Here is a 14,772-nt window from a genome sequence, read left to right as displayed (position 1 = left end):
GGGCAATCTGAGAGCCCACGATAGTGCCAAGTTTCTATTATTGGGAGTTTGACAGTACTCTCTCGAGTCTCTCGAAGACAACGTTCCAATAGTCCAGACCGTAGTCCGACAATTAGAAGCTTTTAAGTTCTGAGTCAAGATGGGTGGTCTAAGCAATTCGAAAGCTTGAGTTCACCGTGAATATCGTGTTGCTTTCAAACATTACCTACCTAGGTAGAGTGTTCAATGTGGCAACTCAAGTCTCTAGCCCAGTAATGTTGACAAGGACCTCCAGCTCGCTGTCGAGTAGCGAGGTTCCAAGTTATGGATTCTCAATCGAATTCAATGTGGCTAAGAATTGAACATGTATATCAATGGTTTTATGTTGTGTGCGAGTTGGTGCCCGCCCTTGTGCCTGGGAGTGAAAATGAGAATACAGGCACAAAGGGGAAACCCCTTGTGAAGCTCCGCCCTCTCTTGTTTCTATGATTGTCCTAATTGATATCATTGTTCCAATTCATATCAATCCGATAACCCAATTGATATGGTTGTTCTGATTAACATCATTATCTCAATTCATATCATTGTTCTATTTTATAGGAATGTCCTAATTCATGCCATATAATCACTAGTATCATTGCACACGAGGGTGGCACGTCGCAGTCTTAAAAAGCTTGAGAATACTCAAAAACAAACCTTGTGCTAGTGCTTCGTTCCTCATTGAAGAGTTCCTATTCAAATAAAAAACACAAAGAGTTTTGAGGAACCATACCCCTCGCCCCACCCTTTCCGTTTTCAGTGGCAACCCCTTCTTCTCCACCCCACCGCGCCACTCTAACGAACCCCACTTCACCGCTTCCCAAACCAGCAAGATTCCTCTGTTCGCAAAAAAATTTGCAAAAAAGAATCGAAACCCTTTATTCCCAGATTCAAACTGAGTATGGAAGGAAGAATGTTCATGATGAACCTTCTAATAGGAATCGAACCAATATCTCCGGAATCAAAATCCGACGTGCTAACCATTACACCATAGAAGGGTTTCTTGGACGACTCTTGTATATGTCGGGATGCCGTTATTTGGTATATATCAGATTTGACAAACTTTCTCATGACTTTCTCTTTCTACTTTTCCAATATTGAGTGTCGCATTCTCATTTATGTGATTGTGGAAGGATGCTCCGATTCTCTGAGACTATCTTACATGTAAAAAGAAAGGTTGGATGTTAATAAAGGGGATTCGGGAGATCTACATTTCGGGGCGAGCTAGCTCGCCAGTGTTTCGAAGCGCCTATTATTTTCTATTATTCTTATTATTCTTATTATTCTTATTATTCTTATTATTCTTATTATTCTTATAATTTAATAGAAATAATAGAAATAATAGAAATAATAGAAATAATAGAAATAATAGAAATAATAGAAATAATAGAAATAATAGAAATAATAGAAATAATAGAAATAATAGAAATAATAGAAATAATAGAAATAATAGAAATAATAGAAATAATAGAAATAATAGAAATAATAGAGATTCTTTTTATAATTTTTTAGATTTTAATTTAGATTGTTTAGATTGTTTAGATTGTTTAGATTGTTTAGATTGTTTAGATTGTTTAGATTGTTTAGATTGTTTAGATTGTTTAGATTGTTTAGATTGTTTAGATTGTTTAGATTGTTTAGATTGTTTAGATTGTTTAGATTGTTTAGATTGTTTAGATTGTTTAGATTGTTTAGATTGTTTAGATTGTTTAGATTGTTTAGATTGTTTAGATTGTTTAGATTGTTTAGATTGTTTAGATTGTTTAGATTGTTTAGATTGTTTAGATTGTTTAGATTGTTTAGATTGTTTAAATAATTTAGGTAATTTAAAAGATCTAAAAGATTTAAAAGATTTAAAATATCTAAAAGATTTAAAATATCTAAAAGATTTAAAAGATCTAAAATATCTAAAAGATCTAAAAGATCTAAAATATCTAAAAGATCTAAAATATCTAAATATCTAAAATATCTAAAATATCTAAAATATCTAAAATATCTAAATATCTAAAATATCTAAATATCTAAAATATCTAAAATATAATATATAGAATAGAAAGAATCTGATTTATTGATTTCTTAATTTAAATTTAAATATTATAAGAACTAAGAGCTTAAAAATTGATCTCTATAAATAATAATAATAATAATAATAATAATAATAATAATAATAATAATAATAATAATAATAATAATAATAATAATAATAATAATAATAATAATAATAATAATAATAATAATAATAATAATAATAATAATAATAAGCTTTTAGTAAGTTATTAATAAATCTTTAATATTAAATATTAAGAATAAAAGATAAAGTTTATTCTTTGTTTTTTTTTAATTCTTTGTTTTTTTAATTCTTTATATAATTGAATTCATAATAAAAAATATCATATAACTATATAATTACATAACTGTGACGAATATCACGTGACACACATGATGACTCATCACAGCCTAGTTCAAGACTAGCTTGAACTAGACGTATATAAGAGATAAAGAGATCTCTTAAGGATCTCTTTCCTCTTTAGCTTTCTTATTCTAGTTATTTGACCTCTATAATATGCTCTAGTATATGATCGTGAAAATAACTATATACAAATTGGATTCCTGAGTATAGAGAATATAATCTATGTTATCTAATATACTATACAAATTTTTTGTAAAATCCGATGTATAAGTTTCTTTCGCTACGCTTCGAAATAAAGTTGAATATCAAATTATCAAGTTCGGGTCTTTCCTTCATATCAAAAGGAAGTATTTGTTCTAGTCTTCATCTGGCCAAGATTTCTTGATAGGAGAAATACAGCAGTCGGTCCTGAGTTATGTTTTAATGAGTAGGAATAATCGTAAGAAGATGAGCACTTTTGAACTCCTTGCACTTATCCATCCTATCTACTTATACACTTGACTAATAAATGTACAATGCTGGTACGGAGATGTTCAATATACTCTACATACAAAATGTATACTTTGCATATGACATTCTGATCAAAAACACGTCTCTATAGCTTACAATCGGCTGCGAACGATACAATATGATGATCTATGAACACCACATGCTTCGCGGCGTCTAAGCTTCGAGTCTCCTGATTTCGTCATTCTTAGGACAATATGAAGCCATCCTTATCAAGCAATACTTGTTGGAAAGACGCCCCTTCAGCCATTATAAATAGTGGCATGAGTAGTTGAGGGACAAAGAAATCTCCTTTTCGAGAGATGTGCCCCCAGACTTTGGTTTAGATTTTGTTATACTGAGTAAGCCCGTTCATAACCCAGTGAAGAACTTTGAGGAAACCATAATTTATTTCCCTTCACTTCAATTCACCGGCATCAGCAACTGATATTTGCAGCGCCTGGCCTCTTTCAATTTGACCAAATCGCTTAATTTGTACTAGCAGGATATTCTTCGATCATCTACGTTTTAGGTGACAACATCACTAAGTATTTGATGGGCCGTTTCCCAGGCATTGTTCAACGCTTGTCGAATCACATTGACGATGTCTGATTCCGGCTCACTAATGAGCATAAACAATACATTCAATCTCAAAACCTTCTGCGTCTTTTGATACAATTCGAATTCCGGACATTCAGAAGGAAAGCTTGAGTGTCCCACATCTCCTAAGTCTCATTGGGTCTTTCAAGCTTGATTTATTGGCCCGTTGACAAATCCATATGTCTAGAAAATCTTCACTGTGGTCCCATACAGGTCAAGTTGGAGAGCAAAACACCATCCAAACTCATGCAATATCAGGCCGAACAATTCTTCATCGCTCTCAATGTGCATATGGAGTGTAGGCATAAGAGTCGTACGAAACGAGTCACCGAGTCCGTAATTTTGCAAATCTGTATGAGCACTTCCTTTGCCAATGTCAATTTCTAATAAACACAAAATTGGTCAAACAATGTACTCAATAGAACGGACTGTGATAGTTGCTTACGTAGATGGCTCTCTTACAATGCCATCCATGGACTCGACAAATGCCTTGCATTCTTCATATTATGTCCCAGATAAATTTCAGCACGATGAGCACAACTGTCATGTCTTCCATTTCTTACTTGCTCACTGCGTTCAGAGCAACTGCTTTGGTTGATATAAACTGTGTAGCCTTGGCCCATAATATGATTTTTTCATGATATCATAGTTCACCCACTTCTCAGGCCGGACAAATAACAGGAGAACCTGTCTCTTTTGATATCAATGACATCAATTGAATGACCACCAAAGCGGATTACCAGAGACGAATGGCTCAGATCGTTTGGAGTAAGGAACTATATGCTCGAATTCGACAGTGGGTGGGCTGACATTCTGATGTTGATTGTTGAATTCAATCTTCGCAATAAGGGTAATCTAGCTTTTGTATCTATCCAATATTGATTAAGTTGTTCAGTGCTTTCAATAGAGATCATATTGAAAATCACAAGAATGCCGAACACTTCTAATGCCTTTTTGATAGTTAAGTCCACGGAGAGATGTTGTAGGTTTCATTTACCAATTTTTTTGAATAGAGGGGAAAGAACTGCGAGGAAGACTTGATGGGAAAAAGACTATGAGCGAGATTGAGGAATGATCAGTATAGCACCAACACAAAGGCAACAAGATCATTGGGCTCTTAACGTAAGTGTATAAAGAAGTACGTCAGATGACAGCTTGCGAGAAGGCATCTCACAAGACACTGTAAACATACTTGGCACAAAATCAAAGCTACTCCAATCCCCATCTTATACAGATGCTTCATGAAATGCGAGTTTTCTATAATCACCGCTTCAACAATAGTCGGTCAAGAGAGGGCATTGTATGAGCAAATTACAGACGATCTAGCATGCGCCTACACGAAGATAAGGACCGACTAGCCCAGAAATCATCAAATTAGAGAAATTGCAATTTTAGAGAGAAGTGATCTTACGATACCAGAGCTCATAGAGGAATGGGCTACCACGGCAGATATTGTCAGCGAGACTGAAGAAGACTTGAGTTCCATCAAGCATAGATAAACGGAACAAACAATTTCGGTACATGGACCTCAAGGACACCTAGGGGGGCTATCTCATTCTGCAGAAGATGAACCAGAGCGGTTGGAATGTGCCATCAATATCAAAGTGAGTAGGGGAGTGGTATCACGTAAAACCGTTTGGGTAACCCTTGGTATGTGATTTATTATGTTTCTGACTTCATAGAGGGCAAGAATCGAGATAGAATGGGAGCAGTTCATCAACCTTTATGATGATACTAAGATATATCATCTCTTTGAGTGTCGGAAAAGAGCATGTAACCTATTTTCAAAGCTTCCGAAGATCCCCATCAATGAGAGTACATATTGGTTTCTCGAGCAGCAGATTCAGATCACGATGGCCAGTAGCTGGATCGAAAGCACATCTTCCTAGCCACAAAGAAGAGACTCTTATTCTAGTTTCCAGAGATTTCAACTGACTTTAATGTTGTCTCCCTTTTAAAAGATGGAGCTGTCCAACACGACATGAAGTGGTTAGAGACTTGATGATAAGTTTTGCCAACCTCTTCTTTCTCGAATCATAATCAAAGGAGTTCATTACTATCATATGCTTACTAGATATGGCCTCAAAACCCCCTCAGAATATCACCTAGCATATTGTAAAGGGACGGGTCCTTAACCGCGCTGAATTTTTGTACAACTTTTCGATTGTTCAAGCTAAAGTTTCTGGATGGGCATGACAGTTACTATAAACAGACCACTATATAATTTGCCTAAGAGGTATTCTCTGTTCGAACCTCACTTTAAATACAGCTTTTGACTGACACTCAACATGTTTATGGTTCAAGACACGACATTCACACCCTCCGAATTACATGATCGTTGAATGAGCAAGTCTACTTTCCTAGCAAAGACACACACCCTACACCTTAGAAGCCAGATACGCCGCCACTACATCTGCACTAGCTACCGTATCGAGAGATATGAGAAGTATAGTCTACAAGGCTCTAGCTGACAATTGTATTGAAATGCCGCAAGATGAGCTACAGTAATCATCACTGCGACAAAGCACCGTTCTCGTCATGACTGCATGGCCTATGATGCTGGCATCATCGAGGCTTATCAGTCTGGACTATAGAAACTATTCCTAGAATTTATGATCTCTATATTCCAACAATTCTTCCTGCATACCATCACTCAGTAATATCAATATCAGGGCCACTCGACCCATGGAAAAGATTTAAAAATTCCAATTACCGGTAGTGAAGTTAGAGCCGTGAATGTTAATTTGAAGAGCGACTCATGTCCACAGCTATTCAAAACCATAACTAAATAGGTATCAACAACGATCCGGCAGTTTTGAATCTAGATAAGACGACAGACTATACATGCTGCAAAATGGCACATCGAGCATCAGGTGTAAACTTAATCTAAATGAGGTAGATGTGCATGCGGAAATGAAGTACAAAGTCAAATGGTCTACACTTCATTGTCAAGATACAATATGATGAAGCGGAAGGATAAGACAAGTCTTCTTGGATGTATATCATAGAATCTATACACTTCTTGTGCTCGTATATACGAAGTGTTCCTCTCGATCAAACGATCACTGCGGTTAAAGATATACACTCTACATGGCCCCAAACCCCTGGCGACACTCTGATTACCCTGAATATTTCTTCCAGACTCTAATTCACAAATCTATTCTAAATAGAACCTTGAGATCTGAAACAAGCAGACGAAAGATTCAACAATGAGGCATTTTCTTTCACATTGATATTCATACTTAAATATATTTATCGATATGAAGCCTATTGAGCGGAAAACTTAAAAAGATGAAGTATCGATGTCCTTACGAGGGCGTGTCTTTGATGATTGCTAGATCCATACGCAAATACTTTTTTATATCAAAATTTATTCAAATTTATCTATTTTAAAATTCAATATTAAATCAATTAATATTATTATATATTTGAAATTTTAAAAAAGTAATAAATTTTTATTAAAAATTTAATAATATAGTTTTAGTTTTCTTATTGAAGTTTTCAATTAAATCAAAATTTATATTGAATTTTTATACTTAAAATTTTTATAAAAAATAATGTTTAATTTAAGAATCAAATTTCTATATAGAATTTTATTATTAATTCAAATCCAAAATTGATGATTTTAATATGAAATTAATTATTAATTAAATCTTTTTATATTTTTCAAATTTTAAAGTATTATAATAAATATTCGAATTATTATATATTTATAAATATATAGAATAAAGTATAGTTTTGGTAAGGAAATTTGCTTAAATTTTAGTCCGGCAATCATCAAAGACACGCCCTCGTACCCCTGGCTGGGTTATGCGAGTCAAGTGTAAAGGTCCCGAGGGTCCCGAAGAAACTCTGAATTGTTACCACCCCCACTGACCCCCACCCAGTAAAACTTTTCACACTCTCAAGACACTCTCCTTTTCTGCTTAATTTTTTGTTAGGAATATAACATACATTTGAGCCGTTTCCTTCAACAATCAGTAACCAATCAGGTCGCTTAGCTCAGTTGGTTAGAGCGTGGTGCTAATATCTAATCTATTCAAACAGATAGGTTTGGCACGCCAAGGTCGGCGGTTCGAAACCGCCAGTGATCAATTCTTTTTGCCCTATTCAAGAGCTTCATTTTGATATAGAATTAGTTGCGATTATTTGAGTATTGAAGAAGTTGTGATAGATTGAAGTTGAAGCAAAGTTCCAGGGAGGGGAGAATTTTTGCGATGATGGGGCCAGAACATTGAAATTTTGTTTCTTCACATGTAAAATTTAATTCTCGCAGATTTCCTTAAGAAATCATGATCTTTGTGAAACCCTTGGCTTTACTGATGCGGGTATCTTTCCATTTGGATGTGGTACTGAGGCCGATAACGCGCATTTGAACAATACTCCAAAAATAGATTTCTGCCTAATACAATTTTATTTTCTAAAATTTGTATAATGTATCCATAGAAATCTTGGAAAAAATAATTGTATTATACAGATTACATTTTCCTTGTATATCATTATAGCAATTAACAATAATATATCTTTATTTTTTGAATATAACAATAACAATAGTAATATTATTATATTTTAGATTTTAATATAAAAATAAACCTTTCTTTTTATTACTTTTGTAAAACTTATATGATTCTCTTAGTATATATAACCTTAGAATAAACAAACATGTTTAATGTAAACAAATAATTAAATCTATTAATCTTTTTATAAAAAATCTTTGAATCAATTTTGAAATATTAATATTAAATTGTACAATTGATTCAATAAAATGGCTTTTGGTTTTGTTTCTATTAATAATCCTTTTTTTTATCAATCTACTCTTTTATTCTCAGATTTGGGGAATAAAGATAATTCAATAAAGTCTATATTCTTCGAATCAATTTTTATTAATAGAAATCAATATATTGATTATTCTTTTAAATTTATACAATATTTTTTATCTATTTTTGATATATTATTTATTAATCTTTTTTTAATTAAAATATTATTTTATATATATAGATTATCTAAAGCTTTTCGAGAAGAAGATTTAGTATAAGATATAGCTTTAGAATAAGGATAGTTTAAATGAATTTCTATATAATATTTGTATTATTGAAATATTAATTATTTAATCTTAATATATATATAATTCTATAATATTTATTTATTATTTATTAATCTCTTTTTTAAAAATATTATAAAACAATATTTCTATTAAAAATATATCAAATAAAAAGGTATTTTTATAGATTATATAAAGCTAAAAGGATGGTTTCGAGATGTATATGTGAATTGTAAGAGACAAAATAAAAATGGAGTATGTATTATATATAATACAGATTTTAATAAGTTTATAGTATTATTAGAAATATTTAAAGTAAGTATAATAATATGTTTTGAGAGATATATAATTTGTTCTGAATTATATTAATTTATTAATAGTTGTAAAAGACAAGCAATTGAGGTCGATAATAAGGAATAGTATGATATATTGAGAATAGAGGTAATCAATATGTATTTGCGGAGAAGTTTTTATTAATAATATTAATATCTTTTGTTTTGAATTATTTATTATTAATATCTTATTAATATATATATTATATATATTGAATATAGGAATTAAAATTTTATTTTCTAAGAAAAGACTGAAACCAGCTCAAACAAAAATATAAGGAATATAGATTTTTTTTCTTATATTTATTTAAGAAATAATAGAATTTAATTGTAATTATTATTTAAATATATAGAATATTGATTATATGAAATAAGAAATCAGATAATTATAATAAATAACTTTGAATTAATAAAAAAAAAGGATATCCAAATTTTGTTCTATTTATACTTGTTTTTCCCTATCAACTTTTTTATCAATCAAATCTTTATAAAAACTATATCTAAATGGATTGTTTTTAGATTTAATATATTGTAGTATTTGAGATATTGGGATATCATTTGTAGTATTAATTAGATTACTTTGAAAAGGAGATTAAAAAGTTTGAATTTATTAAAGGGGGGATTTTTGTTACTAGTAAGCAAAGTATTAATAGTTTGTATATTCTTTATATCAGTTAATATATTCAATCAATCAATTAATAGTATACAATTTATTAATAAAAATAGTATAATTGAAAATATACTTTTTGAGATATTATTATTAAATATAGATTTAGATATATTTTCAAATATATTCTGAATCATTTAAATATTATCTATTTTAGATATACTTTCTTTTAAAGAGATTACTTTAATCTTTTCTTTAAATACTCTTTTATCGATTTAACCTTAATTTTGATATCATTGATAGGTTTTTTTTTGATTGAAAGAATAGAAAGATATTCGGATTTCGATATTAGTCTTTTTAGATTATTTAGCTCGAATTTGATTGAGAGATTTGGATTAGGAGATTGCCTAATTATATAAAAACTTTTATTCACCTTTTAAAAACTATAATCAATAATATTCTATTTTATCAAAAAGAATATAAAATAAAAGTTCTCTTTCCTTTTAAAAATCTTTTCATTTTCCAAAAATCTATATAATATATTAATACTTTGAAAAATATGATTTGCAAGTATCTTATATCTAGCTAGAATTATTGATAAATTACCAAATTGAATCTTTTCAGAATTATTAATAAAATACTAATATTTATTAGATTTTTGTAATTATATTTAATAAGTATTTCTAATAAATAAAAGAAATATTTTGTTTTATAATCAGATATATAAACTATCAAACAAATAATTATTGAAAATTGATGTGAATTTATTTATATATTTATTAGTTTTTATATAATCCAATTCTTTTAATCAATTTAAGTGAAGAAAAGAATTATAAAAAGAATAAAAAGATATAATTAATTTATTAATATATATTTTGGGGGTGTTTTGAGATCATTTTTTATAGTATTAAAATTAAAATAAAGGTATATAATCTTAGCTCAGAATATATTAATAATAAATTTGGTATTAGCAAGTTAAAGAATACTCTTTTTGTTTTTGAATCCTAAGTTTAATTTTTTTATCAAACTTATACCTTTAAAGTATATAATACTACTTTTAGTATATAGCTTTTTTTCTTTTATTGCTTTTTCTCTTTTTTATTAATTTGTATATTTAATTATTTATTTATTCAATTATATATTATTTCAAAATATATTTATTATGTATTCCGATAATAAAATAGCTTTTTGTTAATCGTTTTCACTTTTTATATAAGATTTAAAAAAGATAGAAATTGAATTCAATATAAAAGAAATACTAAAAGAGATTAATATAATTTCAATATTGATATTCAGATTGCTTATATTATAGTAAATATAGAAATTAATAGATATATAGTATTTTTTCTTATTAATAGAATATTAAGGTATCTATTCGAAATCTTGATTCAAGAATTAATTTATTATGAATATATAAAAGATAAATAAAATAATCGATTATATAAATAATAATAAAAAGAGAGATATAAAATATATAAATAAATTAAATCTCTAAACTTAAATTAGCTTAACCTCGATTTAATATTCTATTATCTTTAATTTTAATTTTAGATTTATTTCTAATTAAATAATCTATACCCTCATTTAAAGCAATCTCTTTTTTATATTACTTTCGAATTTATATAAAAACTAAATTATTATATACTATCTTACTTACAATTTTCCTTTTCTTTATTATTCCATTATAATTATTATCAAATACTAAAGATTTATATAAAAATAATTCTTAATTCGAATCAATATATCTTTGAAAATATTTGTATAAAAAGTAATACACTAATATATATATAAGCTTTTCTTGTTCTGTTTTGTTACTTGGTTTTATAATATTCAAATCATATTTAAGACTTTAAACAAAATCCTTATAGAATTTAATAATAGCTAGGAGGAGGTATTCATCAATATCTTTAAAATTAGTTAAATGTATAATTTATAATATAATAAACAATATATCTTAAACTTTATAATCTTTTAAAAACTTTTTGCAAAGTTTAGATAATATTATTTTCCCTTTATTTATATACTCCCCTTAAAAGTATTAATATAATATAAAAGATTTACCTGTAATATAGTAAGACTAATTTTTATCCTTTCAAATATTATAATTATTCCAAATATCCATATATCTATTTACTTCTTCTTTTATCTATTTGATATAAATTATAAGGATTACAATCCAATCCCTACACTAATCTTTATAAAATTGTTTTTGATTTATTAATTTCTCAAAATAGTTTTAAATAATATTAGTAATTAATTATACAATAAATAAAAAAACAGAAAAGGTTAAAAAAATTAGGTTAGTTATAATAAATCAAGAAAAATTTTCAATTATTCTTATAAAAAAGATAAGGAATAAGAATATATACTTGCTATTAATATAATAATAATATTTAAAGTTTTTATTATTAGTTTTCAATATATTGATTTTTAATATTCTTTTCGAATTAAAAGTAATTCTTAATTTCTTTTATATTCTTATCAATTTTATAAGAAAATATAAAGTGAATTTTGGCTATAAGGGGAAGCTCTATTCTTTTATTTATTCTAAAAAACCTTGGTATAATATTACTTTTAGAATATTATATTAGATATTGATATACAACTAATTTAGGATACTTATTGACTATTCCCATATATATCTATATAATAAATCATAAATATATATTAATATATATATAGATTTCAATTCCAATAATAATAAATTTATTATATCTATCAATGAACTAAAGAAAGTTCGGGCTGGGGATTTGATATTCCTTATAAACAGATTGAAGTTTTTTAGTATATCTATAAATATTTTTAGGATTTATAATTCGAAATATATAAATCAATGTATTTCTAAAACAAATATAAAATATTAATATAAATTAAACTTTGAATAAAAAAAAATGATATTATATCTTGAAATAAGCTTTCCTTTTCTTCGAAAATAAGTGTACAATAGTCTTTTATTATATCTTCGAATATGCCCCAACTCGATATTGTTTTTTAGAATATTGAAGAATTGTTAATTCTGCTTATATTGCTCTTCAAATGGAAGTCTTTGAAAAAGATTAAGTGATTTGCATATCTTTATAATATAATATATAGGTATATTATATCCATTTGCTTTGAAAGCTATTTTCATCTCTTGATTATTAAATAGTAAAGTGAAATATATTGCAATTTTACTTCTTACTATAGAAGTATTATAATCGATTCTAGGCTTCCGATTGAGGCTCCAATTCCTGTAATATCTTCTAACAGTTGTAGGTATAATGTTGATATTAAATTCAGTAGAAAGTAATTGTTGAATAGTATTAATATTATGATTATTGGAGAATTATTTTCGAATTGATTCTTTGTGAAGTTCTAATGGAGTATAGGGTTTATTTATAATGATTGTATAAGTAAGAATGAATATAATAATTAGGAAAGGATTGAGAAGAATTCAAAATTTATAAAGATATAGAATAGTGGGTTCTATAAAGCCTAAAGGGGGAAAGCATTATATTATGTAAATGATATGATGACAGATGATCTAAATCTTTATTCATATACCACTATATACTAAATACGCTTTTTGGACAGGCAGAAATCTATTTTTGGAGTATTGTTCAAATGCGCGTTATCGGCCTCAGTATGTGGACCAAGTGGTGGGTTTGAAGGATGGACACAAGTCACACAACCTTGATGAATGGGTTCCACCGTGCCGTCGAAAACTTTTTCACCAAGTGGAGAACTGCTGCACGAACGGACCACAGAAACTAAGAAATGAATTAGTGAATTATCGGGACATGAGTTGAATGATGTAACTTTCTTTACATTTGCAAATACAGTAAAACCTCTCCATAAGGATCCCCTCTATAAGGATAATCTCTTTATAAGGATATATTTTTTAATTCTAAAAATTTTTAGGGCTAAAAATAATCCATATTCTTAAAATCTCTTTATTAGAATATTTTTATATTTTTTGATTTCAAAATTATGTGTATATTCTTATTGGATTAATAAAATCAATAGAATTAATTATTATATTAGGATTTCTGAGAGATTTATTAATTGAAATTTTAAAAAATATTATGGAAATGGCCTGATCGGGATTAAGCGGAAATAAATCAATACTATATTGAGATTAATCGGAATCTCTATATAAGAATATCTTTCTATATTCTTAAAAAAGACTACAAAAACCGGTATCCTTATGGAGAGGTTTTACTGTACTACAGAAGTCGTATGATTCATATAGTCGTCCACGAAATCGGCAGACAGACAGAACCTCTATGCAGGAGTAGTAGGTAGACTGACTGACTGACTGACTTCACTGACTTCAAAAACTAAATTAATGAGAGGTCAAGACTCAAGATACAATATCAAGTTCCCCCCACAAGGATCGCGGACTCGCAATCACCTATGTTTTTGATGCGATCAATAGGGAAATGAAACACTATCTCTACCCTTGCGATATGCAACCCAATTTAGCCCAATGCAAAAAATTGGCATCATATCCAAGCCACATTCATGTCTCGTATTCATATCATTCTCAATCACAACCACATTCTTATCAATTTTCCAAGACAAGACAATATTTTATCGTTGTTCTCCCGCATCTTGTAGTATCGAAAAAGGGTTCAAAAAAGACAAAAGTTTATTGACTGTGGGCCTAATCCGGGATCGCGAACCATGCCTCGCGAGAGCCATGAATTCCCGAAAGGAGAAAGAGATTTAAGAAAAATATTAAACAAAAAGTGAATAATAGTATTTGAAAAAAAAGACTCATACGGGCCTAATCCGGTTTCGAACCGGAGACCTCGAACCATGCCTCGCGAGAGGCATGAATTCCCAAGGGGAGAAAGAGATTAATGGGAGCGATAAACAAAAAGTGAATAGTATATGAAAGAAAAGACTTATATGGGCCTGATCCGGTTTCGAACCGGAGACCTCTTACAATTGAGATTAACCCAAAGCAAGAATTCTACCACTGAACTATCAGGCCGTGGTGATTAGTCATTTCTTGTTGGAAGAAGTGAGTTGCGTGGCTACATGTATCAGATATGTGGGTTGAATCGAGAAGAAAGAGAGATCATAGAGGGGTAGCGAAGATTCTAAAGGTTCCAAAGGTTCTAAAGGTTCTAAAAGTTGTGGAGATGTAGGTATTATACGGTTACAGGAGCACCATATACCCCTACGAAAATTGCAGGTGTAAACATATTATTACGAACATGATTTGATTTATTTCTATTTGACTTTTATCATTTATCTTGCTCAGCCCTCAACTATCACCTCAGATCTCCCC

The sequence above is a fragment of the Botrytis deweyae genome, assembly GCF_014898535.1.
Source record: "Botrytis deweyae strain B1 chromosome Unknown BDEW_005, whole genome shotgun sequence".
NCBI classification, from domain to species: Eukaryota; Fungi; Ascomycota; class Leotiomycetes; order Helotiales; family Sclerotiniaceae; genus Botrytis; species Botrytis deweyae.
This window is presented reverse-complemented; position numbering follows the sequence as displayed.